The 18,677-nt window shown below is 33.2% G+C and overlaps 1 protein-coding gene across 10 annotated transcripts in view; it reads left to right on the top strand.

Annotated features, from left to right (window-relative positions):
* Positions 1-18,677, top strand: part of LOC145284706 (uncharacterized) — a 2,222,015-nt gene that overhangs the window by 1,319,028 nt on the left and 884,310 nt on the right. The window contains exon 1 of one of the 10 annotated variants that reach the window (XM_080133609.1): positions 991-1,123. The exons of 8 other annotated variants lie outside the window; for them this stretch is intronic. The gene's annotated coding sequence lies outside the window, so the exon portion shown is untranslated. Of the gene's footprint in view, positions 1-990; positions 1,233-18,677 lie in introns of those variants that run through there. One more of the 10 variants, XM_080133603.1, reaches the window with a different exon arrangement.

Here is an 18,677-nt window from a genome sequence, read left to right as displayed (position 1 = left end):
GGATTGATAATCCGTATTATTCAGACTATTCAGTCTAGTATTCTCATCTAGAATGTTGTTTTAGTAACGTTACGGTCGATGTAACCTCCAAATTTTTCCAGGTTGAACTCGTGAATATTTCTGTTCAACTCGGGCACGGAATTTTGAACAGAACTTTTATTTAATAAATGGAAGTAAAATGCTCCCACAAAACCCATGGCATAGTGGACACTCTTCTCGAGATTGAAGGTTTACTCCTCAGTGCGGGTCATACTCCAAAAATACAATTGCGAATTACTTATGACTTCTACCCAATCATGGTTCATAGGACAAGAGCATTTGACATGGATTAAATATAAAGATCCATTGAAAATTCCCTGCTGATTCCCGCCTTCGACAGAAAGATTGCTGCGTTTGATAAGGTATATCTGAAAGGAGGTCAGCAGTTCCGCTGACCGAAATGTTGTAAAAATAAAACTCAAAATGAGAGCAGTAGTCTGAAGAATGTAACAAAAAGTGTGATTTTCGTAAACAAAGGCTTTTACACGGTGTGTACACTAAAAATAAAATACTAGTATTAAACATGTTTGTTTTGTTTCTGGCCAACAATGTGAATCGGAAGAAATCAAGCAGTCAAAATATTTTTATTTAAAATAATAAAATTTATTGATATTTAGATAATTTAAAACAAGAAAGCATTGACCACCGATTATTTTTGGTTCACTCTGTATTTAAACAAAAAAGTAAAAGATTTTGATATAATGTTGGTGTTTTGTATTAATAAAAATGTGTTTATAAATAGACTTAATATGAAGCTATTATAGAAGTTTTCTAATGGTGAGGAGAAATACTTGTTTGTAACTTAATTTTCTTATTAAACTATTGTTATTTGTTTGAGTGAGAATCCTGTTACTACGGCGGACATGTCTATCAAAAAAAAAAGGAAAAAAACAAAAAAAAGGAAAACTGGTCTTGTTAGCCAAGCCTAGAAGTAAATTAAGTAAACATCTTCAGCCACACGAATTAGAAAAGCCTGACCTACTGTCTATATTTGTTTCACTCTGTTTCTCAGGCTTTGGCTTAGTCGTGAAAAAGTACTTTATTTTTTAGTATGAATAGAAAAGAATTTACATCTAATACTATGGTCTGTTTTTTTTTTGTTTTTTTTACATTTTATTGTTATTGTTTTACAAAGTTTTCTTTCCTTTTCTTTTCTTTATGACATAGTTTGGGCTTTTTGCTTCAGGAAAAGGGTAAGGCCTTTCTTTTTTTTTTGTCTCTTATAGTTTTATCATTTCATTTGTTTAATCTTTGCTGTTAACCTCAGATTTTTCTTATTGATCATGTGACGATGGGGGAAAAGCGTTTCCCTTTACGTATGCCTAAAGTGTTTACTCAGAAATATGCCATTTTCAATGACAGTCACAAGTCTTTCTAAGAAAACATAGACATATCTGTCGTATTGTGTTTTTTGTTTGTTTAGCTATCTTATATGTCTCATGTTTTATTTTTGGCAATACAATTATGTTAGTGAACATTCAAGAGAAAACTTTTGCTGTTAATTTCCCATGATATATAATTGTGAACACAACACAAATCCAATATGGCTGACAGAGGCAGAGCAAGTAAGAAAACTTTCAAGTTGCTCGCACGATATGATGTTGCAGAGAATAATGAAGAGGTGATTAAAAATGGGAATAAAAATAAAATTACAATAATGGATGTAGGATCTAATAAGGAGTGTCTTCTCTATTTTTGTCATAAATATTCGGTGTGATTCACTTTGAATGCTTTAGCAGGGAAAGTAATATATCTAAATTAATTTAACTTCAAAGCAAAAGTTAAGGGGTAAATGAAGCTTGTAGGTAATGACCACAAAGTAAGAGGATCCTTTGAAATCTTGGGTGGAAATTTATCAGCATGGGGTCGAATTTATGAGAAACTATTCTGCATCAGTGGATTAATTATAAGAAAATGGAAGAAAATATACAAACATATATGTTATTATACATTATTAATCATTGATGTTCCTTCTTCACTCTCTACTTCTTCTCCCCTGTACAAACACATATATGCACATACAAAATTCATATAATACTGTACAAATAAACAGTGTGCTTACACGTGAAAATATTTCATATAAGCTGGTTAATTTAAAATATATTAAGTTAGAAAAATATAAGCATATAAACATATAAATATAAATACTGAAATCATTTAATATTATTGCACATGTTTTAAGTACAAGTTTTAAAATTTAAATATATCCTATATTTACTTTTGTGTTTTATTTCATGTTTGATTAAAATAAAAAATTAAACTCTACAGCTAATTATATTTCCTAAACAAGAAAAAAAAAATACTTTGCTATAATGCATACGATGCTAACCCTAACCACACATTAGAATATATTTATATTATTTCTCCTCATTTATTCTGAACTCTGCAAACTTTACACTTCTTATAGTTTGAAGCTGGCTTGGAATGAATAGATGAACATCTACAAATCAATCTCTTTAAACATGTGTTGAACTGCATCAGAGACTCATATGAACGACACAGTCTCGCAACTGCAAATACCTACAAAATGCACACATTTACATGTACTTTTGATTAGTTGTAGCGTACTTGACCACTGGGAAAAATAATTTCACTATTATTTTTATTGACTGACAAGGATCTTTCATACAGGTCATACAAGATATCTCCTTGAAAACAACCTGTAGTGTTCCCTGGAAACTGAGTGACAAGTCTCTCCAGATTTCTAGTACTCTCTACCTCTTTTGATAACATTTTTAAATGAATTTGCGTTATTGCAACAGCCGCTTACCATTGATTTCTCGCTGGCAGCGGCCATTGGTCTCCACTGGAATTTGAGTGGCAATAAACCTCCCGTCGGTCCCAGTTCTCTTTGCACTTGTCCAGTGTTGGTCTGGTTAGTGCTCTCTCCTCGGTCTTTCCATCCTCCTTGACCCTACTCGGCTATTTGGCCTCACTCTTTGGGGTGGAGGGGGGTAGAGAACTTATAGAACTTCCATGTAATGCTTCTTCATCTTTTGCTTCTGCAGTAGTTCGTTTGGCCTGCACATGTGGCTCATGTTTGTTAGTCCCATATTCAAGGGTTTTCCTTAATATTTCAGCTGTTTTCATTATTGTTATTCGTTGTATTTTTCCAGTCATTCCTCTGATACCAATTTCTCTTATTCTTTTTTCTTTTTTCAAAGTCTTTCAGGATTGTTCCTAGTGCTCATACTATTATAGGTATTATTTTGATTTTCTTCATCATTCATATCCCTTTTAGCTCTTTGGCTATCTCTGTGTATTTGCTCCGTTTCTCCTTTTCTTTGATATTCACACTATGATCAGCTAGAACAGCAAAGTCTACAATTTGACAAGACTTTTCTTTCTTGTTAATCATTATCCGGTCTTCCAGTCTTCTTGCTTGGATAGGTTTATCTGTTTTTATGGGCATGTGCCATAAGATTTTGTGAGCACTGTTGCTGGCTTATGTTTGTACCATTTGTCTGTGCATTCGAGATGCAGTTGTTTGCATGATTCCCAGTGTACTGGCCTTCCCACTTGTTTGTTCTTGTATTCCTTTTTGGCCAGTTTGCTGCATTCACTTACTATATGGTTTATCGTTTCGTCTCTGTCTACAGAGTCTGTATTTGCTGTTTTCTTGTGTTTTGTCGATCTTTGCTTTGATGCAATTGAGTCTTATCGAGTTATCTTGTGCTGCAGTTATTAGGGATTCAGTTTCTGGTTTACATGTCCTTTTCGCATCCATGTCCAAGTGTTTTCATTACTCTCATCTTCTGCCATTCTTATGAATCTTCCATGTAGTTGTTTCTCTTCCCATTTTTGTTTTCTTGTCTTATCCTTTGTATTCTGTTTTCTTGATTTTTCAATGTCTCTCGTTGTCATGATTATCCTGTTCATCTTGTTTTGCATTATGTATTTTTCTAGTTCTTTATTATTATGATTCTTCTTCTTCTTCTTCTTCTTCTTCTTCTTCTTCTTTTTATTATTATTATTATTATTATTATTATTATTATTATTATTATTATTATTATTATTATTATTATTTCATAGTAGTCTCAACTTTTGGGTGTTCTTAGTTGGATTTTTTCTTGAATATCAAGTCAGTTTCTTTGACGTTAAATATTCAAGTTGCACCTTAACATTTTCGCCATTCCTAACAAGCAGGCCTTTTACAAAATCGAAAAAGAAATTGTCTCCTCAATCTGATTGAGCCATTTATGGTGTATTTTCATTATGGTTCTAAGTGTTCCAAATACAGTGGGAATCATCTCGACTTCTTTAAATTTCCATAGTGTAACTAATTTTCATTTATTCATTTTATTTCTCTTGCACTCTGGTATAAAAAAAAGATTGACAAGGATTGAGAAAGTTATCTTGCTTTTGTTTAGTAAAAATTATGTCAGGTTTGGAGTGTTGAAGGACCTTATCAATTTGTATATACATATCCTAAAACAGTTTAATATTGTCATTTTCCTGTACAACTTCTGATTTATGCTCATACCACTTCTCATTGTGGTCTAATTCATAGAGTTTGCATGTATTACATTGTAGGACCTGAGTGACTTTGCCATGTCTCCATATTTTATATTGATGTTGATCTAGCACAGAGCATTCTGATATAATATGCATTAATGTTTATTCCCTTTCATTACACATTCGATGGTTGTGCAGTTTGAGTGCTATAGAGTTTGATTGATCTAGTGCGAGTAGCTTGTTTTGGGGCTGCCATTAAAATGCTATCAGTAGCTCTTTTAAGATCACTCCTGTGACAACCAATTCCAGCTTCCATTATCTATAAACTTAGTAGTCTTAAAGAATACACTGTGTAGTCTTGCAACCTCTGACTCCTTTTCATCCTAGGTCTTAATATCCTTTCCTTTTTCACTTCATGAAGAAGAGTTTCATTACTTTCAGAAATATATTTAGTTAGATTTCCTTCCTCTATATTTACATCTTACAACACTAAGTAAGCCTCGACCACGTTCGTTTCTAGGTATAATCGATATACATCTCTTTTCTTAGCAACATCATCATAAATTGTAAGCGTTTTATGTATTTTTGTGTTCAAACATTTTAATTTATCTACATTTCAGTCAAGTATACCAGCGGTATATCAGATGGTAGATAGTGTTCGGGCACTGATTGCATATATTGTATTCTGAGTGTGGATGTGCGATTTAAGAATAGCCCTTAACCTTCTGTTGTATTCAGCTGCGATCTGGTTTTCATTTCTATATTCTTGATCTTATCAGATTCCAGAATCTTCAAATATTTGTAGCCTTTCTCGCTGTCAACATTCTTTACTAGATCTGTTGTTGGGATTTTAAGGCCATCTGAGAGGACGAACTTGCTTCTTTTCATCACAAGATGATCTTGATCACGTGATGCCAAATGCCATCCTCATGCCATTACTAAACAATATGATTGTATTCATTAGTATATCAAGCTGGTTCTCATTCCTTCCAAAAAAATTTAAGATCAGCCATGAATAGTAGATAGATGACTATTAGAAGTCGTTTTCCAAGTTCATATCTCGCTTTCACATTCTATAAAAGAAGTATCAACTGGACCATACTGATGACAAAAAGAAAACTATCGCTTTTGAAAATTTATCTTTTAATTTTCTCTTCAGCATTTCTTGAAGTTTAATCAGTTTCCCAGTTCTTCATGTTATTCTTTATGTTCAGATGATGGGGGGGGGGGTTATTCCGAAAATGTCCAAACATTTGAGTACCCATGAATAGGGCACCATGTCAAATGCCATCTTATAATCTACCTAGCCCATGACAAGGTTTGCAGTTTCTTAGGATCATTTTATTGTTCAGAAGCTGATCATTAGTGCCTTGTGTTCCTTTTCAGAAGCCTTTCCATTCCTCAGGCAGCAAATTGTGTTAGTTCAAATGATCATAGATACTTTCAGACAAAATGCTTATGAAGTTTCCATAACTGAGAGGAAAGTGATTGGCCCAAAGTTTGTCACTTCAACTCTACCACACCCCACATTTACCCTTCCTTCCCAACAGCCAACTCAGACAACTAAACTAAACTAAAATAAAATAACAATAAATTGATGAATAGAACAAATTAGCAAATTTACTATAAATACATTTTATTAAGCCTTGGCAGCAACTACAACGAACACTCCTGATAATGATCGAGATCACTGATCAAAAGTGCTTGAGCAAATGGCCAAAAAACTATCACTTGGTCCCAAAATATACAACCTGCCAGCTGAAACAAAAAAGATTGCCTAGCTGATAGAGCAAATTACCTGTAGAATCGAAAAAAATGAAAGCTCAGTCGTGTTCAGCAGCACATCTCTCTCTCTCTCTCTCTCTCTCTCTCTCTCTCTCTATATATATATATATATATATATATATATATATATATATATATATATATATATATATATGTATGTATGTGTGTGGGAGAGGAATTTTACTGCAGTTTCATATTTATTCAATCCCCAATGGTAATATAAGATGTAAAATATACACTGCCTACTGAATTCACACACAAATTCATGCACAGACAAAAGAATACGTTCACCGTCTACAATGCTAACTGAACTTATATACACTGTCTCACACATACCCACATTGAGAGAAAACAGGCATGTAGACATGCACACGTGTAAGTCTACTGGTTTTCTCACACTTTGAACATTTTAAAAAGAAAAGGACATTTAATTTTTCAGACTTACACATAATAGTTGCATTGACTAGAAATAAATTCTTAATATTTTAAGCAACTGGGTTTTGTGTAAAATACATGTAAAAGTGTTTTTATTTTGTTTAGAGGATTTTCTCTCAGGAGTTATCATTTGATCTTTTGTATCATTGAAATATCCTACTAATTACATATGTGCAAAACAATTGCCAAGTTACATTATATTATTTTGAATTTCAACAAGAAAAAAATTAATAAATACTTAATCATTAGAAGTTAGCGTACGTTATTTATTTATACCCACATATACATATACATATATTTCCTATAGGAGGAAAACTGAATGCCTATTGAAGAAAAATCTAGACACTGAAGAGAAAATGAATGTCTATAAGACACTATCCTAGTCTCTCTGTATAGGGGTTGTCAGAGATTCTGACATGAGGATACTTCTCATCGGAAGTAAACCCTAACCCATTATTCGAAAACATAGTGTACTGTTTCCTCAAACAATCATACGCACTCCTCAAATTGTGAATAGAGCCACTCACTCTCTTAATAGAGGGCAGCTTTTAATACCAAATAAGAAGTTGTGGACAATGAGAAACAAACTAATAAAAAATGAGTAAAAATGAACCTACATACTGGGAGGCCGGCAGCAAGGATAAAATGGGCCCCCCAACCCGTTTATACATTAGGCAGGAAGAGGTAAGTAATGGTGTAAAGAATTCTCTTCTCTGGAAGTAGAACTATGGCTATGATAAAGGCTAAATAGGGTCAGCCATCAGGTCTTGATAAAAAAAGGTTATGGCCCCTTATCACCACTAAATCTAGCGACCAAAAAAACAGAAAATTAGATGGTAAAGAGTCCAACCATACTCAGTTGCAGAAAAGAAGGTCTTATTATTTTGCTACCACTATTCAAACTTTAAAAAGTGGAGCAAACCTTTAAACACAATTGTTACCAAGGAAATAAAAATAAAAGTAACCTCCCTGAAATATATATATATATATTCAGGTGATAGGTCATCTCCCTCTCAATACAGACCAATCAGTCCCCTATGCATCATGAGTAAGTTGTTGGAATCTGTGTTAAAGAGAAGTAGTCAACCACCTCAGCAAAAATAACCTTCTCGGTGACATGCAATATGGTTTCCATTCTGCTAGATCTACAGCAGATGTGCTAACAGTTATATCTCATAGGATTAGCGAATCTCTCAATGAAGGTTTCTTTTCTAGGGCAATTTCTCTTGACATATCAAAGGTCTTTGATAGAGTATGGCATAAAGGTCTCCTGCACAAGATCTCCAGCTACATTATAGCTGGAAATGTCTTTTCAATTACTAAATCATTTCTCTCTGATGGGTTCATAAGAGTAGTGGTTGATTGTGGATGGGCAGAAATCAGAAGCTCACACGTTGGAGTTCCTCAGGGTTCCATTCTGGGCCCAACTCTCTTCCTGATCTACATCAATGATCTTCCAAATCACATCCTAAGATCATTCGTAGACATTCATACCAATGATACTTTGAGACATGCCAACACTTCAAATGCTGTAAACAATCAAGTTCTCTCTGATATTGTCTTCTCTGATCTTGATCAGATGGCAGGGTAATTTTAATGCATCTAAAACCAAGCTTCTATCTTTACATACTCGATGCTCTGATTCCTTTCTGGCATCAATTAAAATGAATGGTTCTTGTCTTGGTGAGGCTACATGTTTTGACAAGCTTCTAGGTCTGACCTTTATTTCTGATTTGAAATGGAACATGTACATCGAATCTATTGCCAAGGCTGCTGGAAGAATGGTGGGATAGTCCTACCACTCCAGTAAGATATCTCACTGCTGTACAATTATCTACCTTTATAAGAGCCAAGTACGCTCAAGGATTGAGTACTGTTACCACATCTGGGCAGGAGCTGCTAGAAGCAGCTTAACCTGCTTTAACAGAGTTCAAAATAGACTTTTGTCTTACCTGCAACGTCTTTCCTACAGAAAAGATGTTTTTTTTTTTTTTTTTTTTTTTTTTTACAAAGGCATCACCACATTATCAAGGCCCAGAGGCCACTCAAGGATAAGGGTTAAAGAGTGTACAGTAGAAATTGGTCAATATAGTAATCATTAGTAATGAAAATTTGGTAAATTTAATAACTTATATGGAACGGCTCATCAAGAACTTATTTACTTTAGACTTGAACACAACCATATTGTAGTCAGCCGGAAAGCAGGAAAACGGAAGACAATTCCACAGGCGTGCAGTTCTAAGAAAGAAGCTTTGTTCATGGAATCTACGTTTAGGTTTAGGCACAGATAAAGAGTGGGGGAAATTATTGATAGTGTTTACAGCTAGACGAGTGTTTCTTGTGAAAGTTTGGCGAGGGGGGGACCATAGATTGAAGCTCAGTTGAACACTTTCCATGAAAATAACGATACATCAGAGACAAACTCGCAACATCTCTTCTGTGAGATAGAGGTTGCAAGGAGGAGAAAAGGACATCTCCTACGAGGCTACGAAGTCTATTTTGAACTCTATCAAGGCAGGACAAGTCCTTTCTAGCAGCTCCTGCCCAGATGTGGCAACAGTATTCCATCCTTGGACGTACCTGGCTCTTATATAGGTAGAGAATAGCATCAGCAGTGAGATATCTACTGGATCGATAGAAAGATCCCACCATTTTTCCAGCGGCCTTGGCAACAGATTTGATATACGTGTTCCATTTAAGAAAAGATGTTGCGAGCCTATTTCTGCTTTATCGTTATTTTCATGGCAACTGCTTGTCTGAGCTCGAGTCTATAGTCACAACTGTCCTGATTTTCACAAAAAAACACTCGTTTTACTGAAACTACTATCAATAATTTTCCCCACACTTTATCTGTGCTTAAACCTGAACAAAGCTTCTTTCTTAGAACTGCATGCCGTGATCTCTGTTCCATTTCCCTGGTTTCCAACTGACTACAATATGGTCGTCTTCAAGTCTAATGTAAATAAGTTCTTGATGAGCCCTCCCTGTAATTAATCCAATTTACTAAATTTATACTATTAACGATTACTGCAACATTTTCATATTGACTACTGTACACCGAGTGGCCTCCTTTGTCAAAAAAAAAAAAAAGGAAAGATGAACATATGTCAGCTCAAACAAAACTTTATTGATCGAAATAAGCACCCAGAATCAACAGACTTTTTCCAATACGAAGCAAGTGTATTCATGTCAGTAACCTAAAAATCTTGCGTTCTACTGCCAGTGAAGTTGCTGAAGGCGTTTTTGATATAACTAAGGTTTTTGAAGCATTTCTCGTGCAGAAAGTTGCGAGATGCTTTAAAAAGTGGTAGTTGGTAGGTGCTAGGTATAGAGAGTATGGCGGATGACGCAGCGTTTTGTAACCCGATTCCTTCAACCTCTGCAGGGTTGGTTTAGCAACGTGTGATAGGGCATTATTGTGAAAAAGAATTGGGCCTATTCTGTTGACAAATCTGGGTGTTGTCAAAGTTTCTGATGCAATTTATCCATTTGTGACAGTACTTCACCGCTATAATATTTTCGCCTGCATTCAAAAAACTGTAATGGATGACACATGTTGCAAATCACCATACAATCAGCATGATCTTCCCTAGTGCAACTTAGGCTTTGGGAAGTGTCGTGGAGCTTCGTCAGCATCTAACCACGGAGTTGAGCATCACCAGTTGTCATAAAGTACCCATTTTTCATCACAAACTACAACCTGGTTAAGAGACGGGTCATTCTTGTTGCACAAAAGAAGGGAGGATGACACTTCATAACAGTATATTTTTGGTTGTCATTCAATTCGTGAGGCACCCATTTATCAAAATTTTTGTCTTTCCAATCACTCTTATATGTTACGTCTTATTCAGAAACAAGTTCTAAAACAGTTGTGTGTGGATTGGTTTCGACAAGGCTCTTAACTGATCATTGTCAACATTCGATGGCCAACCACTATACTCATCATCTTAAAGACCCTTATAACCACTACAGAATTCCTTAAACTACAATTGTACTTTGCATTCAGCAGTGGTTCCTAGGACAAATGCTTCATGGATCTTGAAAGCTGTTTGAGCAGCTTTTTGGCCTAGCTTGAATTTAAATAAGAAAATTGTATCAATTTGTTTTTTTTTCCATCTTGTATTCAACGTTCTTAAAAAAAGACATAATTGTTTTAAAACGATAATTTAAACATTAGATAGAGCGAAAACGCCCCTTAAAATGATACATAATGTAAAGATATTATAACGAAAATTTAATTTCAAATACATAATTTCAAATAAAAATTTAAAATTTTGCTAGAACCTTCTTGTCAACTTAATATATACATAATGCTCCCTATCTTGGGTTGAGCATATTATGAAGTGATGTACAAACTGTCATTAGCGTATTAAGCGACGCTCTTTGTGTAAACAAATCGAGCAGAGGCATTTGGACGATGTCAGAGCATCATAAATTCATTACCCTCACAGCAGCAGCCGTATAGCACAATGGTGAGAAGCCTTGACTGTCATTTGGTTGGTTGGGTTTCGATCCTGGCTTGAGTGGTTGTAGGAAGGCAGGCTCGAACCCGTACTGCAAAGAACGAAAAGAGTGGGGGAAAAAAACCTGACATCTTTGCTGCTACATTTGAATAAATAAATAATAGAATTGTTATTATTTGTTTATTCAAATGTAGCTGCGGTGTGCGCTATGTCGGGCGAACTTCCCAAAGATTAGATAATAGGGTAAAACAACACGTTCCATCCAAACTTCGGACGTTTTCAGCAATACCCATGGCTCATCTATAGGAGAGCACCTTATAAATAATCGTATTTGCGCTTCGAATTTTAGTGCCGACTTTTTTTCCATCTAGAATTCTATATATATTAAGACTCTGAGACCTTCTCTTTGCAAACAAAAAGAGAATCTCTTAGGGCTTAATCTAGTTTCTATTTAATAATTAATTCCCCCCGTAACTTCCCCCCCTACATTTTCATCTCCGATTCATTGTTCCCCCTTTTTTTTAAAACGTAAAGCTCGATTTTAGCTCTGTTCAGCAAGCTTCAAAACTGGTCAGCTGACGCATTCATTTTTATTTTTTAATTTCATAATCTACAATAAAGAATGTTTTCGAACAGGTTTAAATTTGGTCTTTACATAGCCATAATAAAATTTTGTACCCCGCAAAAAATATTTAAATATATATATATACTTGAGGAGATGGCATAGTATGTGTATTGTTCTAATGATACAATAATTCCAAGCATTTCATGTTTTGTGAATGTAGTGTAGACTCTGTTCTATGGTTGTAATATCATCCTGCTAAGGATTGCTGTTAGGAGGGAGGGATTAGTGATATACTATATCAACAAATAAGAAATGTAATAAAAATATAGAAACGTTTAGATATTTTATACATTAATTTTATACACTCATATATATATATAATTTAAAGGAGATTAGAACAATAGTCTAAAGAGCTGAGTGTATTTCAATGTAACAGTGAAATTACTAGTTTAATTAAAATACAGGAAAGAGAAAGTGCTCGTTGTAATTTAGATATATAATAAGCTCGATAGGTAAATATCCTAGAGCTAATTCAATATTAAGTAATGTGATTGATAATTTAAAATTTAAAAATCAAATTATAATTAAATTAAAAAAGGCGAAAAATTAAAAGGTAAATTTCTATATATTTTTATGTATATACCTGTATATCTATGTATATGTATATATGTGTCTATTTTTTCATATATATGCATGTATATATTTGTAATGTTGTACTTAAAGCAAACTTATAATTTAAATTCAAATCTATATTTTACTCTATTTCTTTTTTATCTCTAACCCATATTAATTTTCTTATAAATTTTAAATCCAGACCTTTTATTTCAATTTTTTCCAGATACATCTGCCTTACTTTTAATGCTAGGTTTATTTATGGTGTCTTTTAAATTTAATAAAAACCCTTCAAAATTTGCTGACGAGGAGAGCTTGCTTATTAAAAAACTATATGTAATAATTATTGTACGTAACTTGATGTCTACCACAATAAAAAGCATTGTTTTCCGAAACGATCGTACAGATAATTGATTTTGTTGTTGTTCCTTCTTATGAAACGGATTTTTAATTTAATTATAATTTGATTTTTAAATTTTAAACTATTAATCACATTACTTAATATATATATATATATATATATATATATATATATATATATATATATATATATATATATATATATATATACTAGCAAAAGTACCCGTCGTTGACTGGGTTCAAAAACACTACAGAAAATAGACTCTGATTTATGAAAGTATGATAGCTTATGAAAAGGAAGGGTTGTAAATTTGGGTTGAATTTGGGGGTATCAAAACCAAAGCAAAATATGATGAAATTAAAAATAAGATAGATAAACCCCATAATTTATTATACCATACCTGTTCGCATTGAAACACTTATCACAATATTCTGTGGATCTGTATTAAAAAACCTTGTTAAACTTTGTGACATATTTCCATTCTATGAAGGTCAGGTGCGAACGAACAACCCATAATTTTATTATATCATATTTCTTCAAACTGAAACATAATTATCAAAGTATACTTACGCAGATAGATATGAAAAGTCTTTATTAAAGTTTGTGCCTATTTCCATTCTATGGAGGCCAGGCACGAACGCAGACCCCACAATTTTATCATACCCTCCCTATTTAAGTTAAAACATACTTATCAAAGTATTCTTATGTACATCTATATCAAAAACACTTGTAAACGTTTTTTTTTATTTTAAAATTTTTTATTTCCATATTTTGTGAACAAGGCGCAAACGCAGACCCCACAATTTTAATGAAACACCGTTCTGCCAGATCAAACATACCCATTCCTGTGTCTCGATACATCTTCTATCATTATATGTAATCAGTTTTTTAAAATAGTCAACCATATAGGAGCCTATTCGTGACCACACACACACACACACACACACACACACACACACACACACACACACACACACACACACACACACACACACACACATTCAGCTTTATATTATAGATATATATGTATACGGTGTCTCTGTATATCCATAAATAAGCAATTGCATCTGTGCACATGACAATGTAAGCATAAAGTGTTAAGTAAACGCCATAATAAAAACAAAAGATTTGGACTCTGCATTTCTTTTTTACATGTTTTATTTTTTTCTCTCTACTCGGTGTAGGTATTTTTTAATTTTCCCAAATGTCATTCTTAAGTTTCCTTTTTTGTTGTTGTTTAAATGTCAGACGATGTGAGCACAAAAGAAGCAGACATTTCTTCTAAAGAATGCACAGCTGCTTGTTTTGGTGCAAAACAAATGAAAACTTCTGCCCTCTGTCCAAATACTTTTCGGAATATCTATTTCTCTATAAATATTTATTTATTTTTTCATTTAATACTATTTATTTTCAATGGAATATGTCCTTTTAGCTTGCTGTAATGTTAAAGACAGGGATGGTTTGGCTCATGCCTGGGAGGTCTAGTTATGTTGCTTGAAAATAAGATTGCTGTGCTGTACAAAAAGAACAGATTTTAAGATGTGTATATACATGGGCAACGTCAGAGTGGGGACTCTTCACTTCCTACTATTAACAGCTTATTATTATTTATACACACTATGAGTTCTTACACAGGCCATCATCAGAAATTACTGATTGATAATAACCGACATTGTTTCCATAAGTTTGGGTGATAATCAGTTTCCCCAGATTTCCAGTACTGTTCACTTTTTTCTTTAACCTGTGCAAATAACGTTGCATTATCGAAACAACTGCTTACCATTATTTTTCAATGCTTTGGTTTTCACTTGAATTTAGATGGTAATAAACCTCCCCAAGGTCTCAGCATTCTTTATACTAATCCAGTAGTATTTAGGGTTCTCTCTTCTTGATCCTTCCATCCTCCTTGATCCTTCAGGATTATTTTGTATGGTATCGAATGATGCTTATTTTTGAAGGCGGGGGGGGGGGACAAAATCTTTGAGATTTCTTATAGTTTTAGCTTTCTTTATTATTATTTATTTTATTTCACTCAATACGAATCATTATCACGGGTTGCTTATTTGCAATACAACATGGTATTACCTAGTGTTTGAGCAACAAGTCTTCCTTAATTTTCAGAACTCTCTGCCTTTTAGGATAATTATTATTTTGCTGGCAATAGACGTTTACCTTTAATTTATTACTAATAACGACCGTTGGCTCCCAAAGATTCCAGTACTCACCATGAAGGTCAGGATGGTGCTCTCTCTCCTTGGAGTTTCTATCCTTCTTGCCGTTTTAAGACCATTCTTTAGGAGGAGGCATGTCAAATTATGGGATTATTGGCACTCGCAGCTCTCGTGCAATGTTCTTTATATATATATATATATATATATATATATATATATATATATAATATATATATATATATATATATATATATATATATATATATATATATATATATATATATATATATTTATATCTATTCCAACTTGTCTGTGCTTGGTTGATGTCATTTGGCTAGGTGAGTTTCTGCCTCTACTCAAAAATGCTCACCAGCACTCTCTTATTTGTATTCTGGTTAGAGTAATAATTACTGTGAAATACAGAGGGTGAAATCTACGATTTGGTAGATTTCATTTCATTTTGGTTGATTTATATCATGTCCATTCTCTGTACTTGGACGAGTTTATTTGTTTTTACTTCCACGTCTGAGAGGATTTTTATGATACTCCTTTTCCATTACTGGTTCCGGTTTGTGTAGTCTGCATGTTCAAAATGCAGTCGCTTGCACTGTTCCAAATGAACTACTTTATTTATCCTAGCATGTCTGGTCTTAGATTCCTTTTATGCTGTTTTGCTGCATTCACTTATTATTTTATTATTGCTTCATCTCTTTCTCCACTGTCCTAATCTTTTCTTGGTTTTGTTTACCTTAGCTTTTATATAGTTTATTGTGATCACATTGGTGTGTACTTGTGTTTCTCAATTCAAGTTTGACTTATTCTATTTTTCTGTTAAATGCTATTTTCGTAGCCATGTATATGTGCTTCCACGCATGTGTCATTTCTAAATCGTCCATGTTGTTGATGCTTTTCCCATTTTACTTTTCTTCCAGTTTCACTACTTTTTGTATTGTTCATTTTGGTTGTATTTTTTTGTAACGATAATCAGTTTTTTGGGACTTTGGGATTTGCATTCATCTAGTTTTTTCATCATATCTCTTACACAGTCTCCTGTACTTATTAGGCTTCTTCACGCTTCTCTCCTCTAAATCGAGTTGGTCAGTATTGTATTTTAGTGAAGTGCACTCTTCATGGTCATTAGTTTCCTAGTTTTTTTTGTTCAAGATACTTGAGATCATCATCATCATCATCATCATCATCATCATCATCATCATCATCATCGTCGTCGTCGTTGTCGTCATCGTCGTCGTCGTCGAAGTTTATCAAATAGTTTGTACGTTAGTACATATCTTCAGGTAGACAACACTTGAAATGAGAATTAAAAATTACAACAAACTGAAAAATAATGATGTAATTTATTTAGATGATATTAATGAAAAAGGCATTAAGCGGCCATAATTGGATTCTGTGTTGATTATTATGCCTGGACATTTTACAAGCTCAGCCTGTGTGTATGTATATGTAGTCATATATGTAGTCATATATGTAGTCATAGAGCTCATCCGCACTTTACTCTTGAACTCATAATGATATAAAAATTAAACTTGCCACATGTTTTCTACATAAAGTTTCCAATATTTTTGATAGCCTATACATAGGCAATAATTTTATGTCAAATTTGTATAAAAAAATAATCATCTTCTCTAAAAATATCGACAAAAAACAAAAAATATGCAGAAATCTATCGCGAATTATTCAATACATGTACACAGAAAAAAAAAATGGTCAAATTGCTGATGCTCATAAACTGAGTGATTACTTTATATGAAATGTCTATAGAAAACTGACTTCTTTCGCCTAAAATATTTGGAAAATATTTTCCAAAAAAGCTGAATTCTCTACAAGAGGATCGGTAATTATACATAGAATAAAAATGATCATATTGTATGACAGAAAGATATGATACAAGCCCGCAGTTAGGAGGAGAAAGCCAACACCCCAACAGTTGAGCGAGGCTGGCCTCTAAAAATAGCTTAGGCAGCTCTGTAATTATTTCCCGGTTGGAACACCTCAGGCAGTTAGCGATCAACTAACTCCTTCTGAAAGACAATGACTGGAAGGTTGAACCTCCTAGACTACTTAAGACATAAACTAGTCTAGCAGATAAAAGGCCAGCACAATGGCTAAATCTTTCTTAAACTGATTGTTGAGAATGCATTCTTTAAATCGTTTTGGTATTCGCTCTGTAAAAAAGGTCGAAAATTTACCAAAGAACGCACTGAAAACATATTTGTTATGTCTATTATAATTTAGTTTTATTTCATTAAAAATAAATAAAGAATAAATTTAATTAAATCGACAATTTCAAAGATCATTAATAAATTAAATGATCGTGAAACAATTGTGTTAATGTAATTTGTCTATACAATTATTGCATGTAAATAACTTCCAAAACGGGATTCACTGCTAAAGTAATTAACCAATCATAATGAAAGATTACATCTGCTAGGCATAAAGGTGTGTAATGTGGACTATATTTAATTTAATTTAATTTTATAAAAAGATGATAAAAATGGTGTGGTAGCCCTTTGTATGTATTGAGACCTCTGATTTTTGTGAAATGTTACCAATACATGTTAGGCACCAATCAAGCATTCGGCAGATTTTAGTTACTTTGGAGTATTTTAAATATTTTCAGAATGCATAATATGAACAAAACCTTCCTTTTGAAAATTCAAATGTTTCAGATATGCATTAAATTTAATCCATGATCATTAGACATCAATTAAGCAAGATTCCGTGTATTTCAATTTCACTAACTCATTTGGTATAATGGTAAGATTGTTTGCTAATGGGCCGGGAGACCAGGGTTCAATCTTTGGTAACGTCATACCAAAGACTAAAATATTCTACTTGATGTTCCCTTGCTAAACACAGTATTGAAAAGGACAATATTTTCAACATAAAAAGACTCTTGTTTTATGTCTCCAATATTTGTTTTTTGTAGTTTCAAATCTAAACAATTTTTCTGTCTAAGTAAACTCTACTAAACAAAAGATTTTGATGTCAGTTTCAATTTTTGAAATCATTGCTTTTTTCAAACTATATTAAGCTGTTAGTACATATAACACCAAATGCTTTCACTTTAATTTTAAGGCGAAAAGTATGTTTTTTTTTAATTTTTAAGCACATCATATATCTCAAAACCTAAAGCTAATCAGGTAAAATAAATGTCCTTTTTGAAATCAGCACATCAAAAACTATAAAAACTGCCCAATAAACACAAGACACCAAAATCTTTGTTGACCATCGTTATGCCAGTAAGAGAGGTAACCACATATTACCGAAAAGCAATGGAAGATAAGTATATGACAGAGGTAATCATAAGATTTAAGTCAGAGTAAACAATAATGTTGTGTTCAATTATACTGAAGTTCTAGCTTGGCCTTTTTGTTAGTATAGTGGTGTAGTATTGATGCTAATACTACCCTTCATCTATTCTATGCTCAGTTATTGAAGTAAAAATCCTTGTAAATTGAGCAATTTTAATTTTTGTCTCAACCTAAATTACCCTTTTCTGGGAACTGGATTTCGTTCATATTAAAAACCGACTTAGTGTCTAAATCTGCCCTAGTGGAAAGTAAGTAAACAGGTAACTTTTTAATTAATGCTTATTTAATTGAATGCTAATTTAATTGAATGCTAATTTAATTGAAGCAGATTTTCTCCGTGGCTTAAAATGAATCCACTCTTAAATAATGTAAACAAATATAATTTCCAATAGTTTTGGCAGCCTAACAATCTGATAAATTTTAGGTGTGGTCAAGTATACATCTACTTTTGGTTAATCA

Source organism: Euprymna scolopes, chromosome 9 (genome assembly GCF_053919585.1).
Source record: "Euprymna scolopes isolate OS-2025 chromosome 9, ASM5391958v1, whole genome shotgun sequence".
In the NCBI taxonomy this organism is placed as follows: domain Eukaryota; kingdom Metazoa; phylum Mollusca; class Cephalopoda; order Sepiida; family Sepiolidae; genus Euprymna; species Euprymna scolopes.
This window is presented reverse-complemented; position numbering and strand designations above follow the sequence as displayed.